We start from the raw sequence: 1,545 nt of genomic DNA, 5'->3' as shown, positions 1-1,545 counted from the left end.
CATCAGTGTGACAAATGTCAATGACATCCAAAATCTGAAATGAGGATTGACAATGCATTTCAATATTTTTACCTTAATGATGTGTATGAGTATTCATATATAACTTTTCGTTCTGCACACGGATGTTACAATATTCATAAGAACGACAAATCATTTTCCATCATCGTCAGAAAACAATGGTGAGCATAGCCTGCCAAAACTGTGGCACCCGTCACAAACACATGCAAAGGCGAGTCAATTGTTCACATGAAAAAAAACATGGGAACACATGGAATAGGACACATGGAATTGCATCAAATATCCTTTTCTGATACGAGATATTTGAGAATGTCCTCCACATGTCCACCATAAAACAGTTTGAAAGCTTTACTGAATCTTTGAATGTTGTAACCTTAATCAAACAGTAAGAAAGAATCTTAGGACTCTCGTAGAAATATTCGTAGAAGGAGCATGCTTGATTGTACTTCAAAAGTTGTGAAATGTTGGCACTAAAGGCTGGAGCTGCTGGAATATTACTCGACAACACAATGAATTTCGAATAAAAGACAAACTGAAACTTGATTGATCTACATGTTTTACACCAGACACAAAATGCCTGTTCTACATCAACCGGCCAATTACTGACATGTCTGACAGAAGCCCGACGTCGAAGCTCTCCCTTACGTCAGTAGCAGACGCCTGTAATCAGTCTCAAGCGATGTTCTGGCGACGCATAAATTGGCAAATATAATCAACAATAATTATATAAATAGAAAAAGAGATCTTAGAAATATTTCATTCATTCAATGGTCCTTTTTCACTTGGATAGGACATGCGTTTCATGTTTCTGTTTATTGTTTCCTCAACATTTCAAAATAACTATCCATGTTCATCCCCTTAAGTGACAAATGCCCCATGAAGGAATGGAGGAGTTCGTCGTGTGGGATTGTGCTGTAAAAAGTTGAAAATTCAAATGTTTTAACAGAATTGAACTTGGTCTGGAGTACTGCTGATCTATTCTTTCCTGATATACTAGACCTAATTGTGCGTTTCTCTTGACAACTTTATTCTGTCATATTCCATTTATGTTCATTCAGACCACCTCCGTGTTCTGGTGGTAGAGCGTCCGCCCGGAGAGCCGAAGGTCCGGGGTTCGATCCCCGGCCGCGTCATACAAAAAGACGTTAAAAGATTGTACTTGTTGTTACCCTGTCTGGCGCTCGGCATTATGGGGCTAAAACAAGAACTGGTCGGCTCGGAGGCATGGTATCTCAGTGAGCTAGCACTATAAAACGGCATCAGTCCGGACTAGTACAAGCAGACACACGCACATACACGTGCATGCACGTCGCTATATAAGTGCAATAATCTTGGACGCGACGTTAAACCCAATTTCACCTCACCTATGTTTTATTCGGTGAGAAGCATACATGTATCTTGAAATAGAACAGAACACTACACTACAATAAATAAAATCAATGTTTAATTATTCAGTGGCACATGCTTGTTAACTGAATAGGGTCATTGTGAGGACACACATAAACACTGAGGACGACATTAACATGT

The sequence above is a fragment of the Haliotis cracherodii genome, unplaced genomic scaffold (assembly GCF_022045235.1).
Source record: "Haliotis cracherodii isolate W230 unplaced genomic scaffold, xgHalCrac1.p SCAF_22, whole genome shotgun sequence".
NCBI lineage: Eukaryota > Metazoa > Mollusca > Gastropoda > Lepetellida > Haliotidae > Haliotis > Haliotis cracherodii.
The sequence above is the reverse complement of the archived record's forward strand: the minus strand, read 5'-3'. Positions refer to the sequence as shown.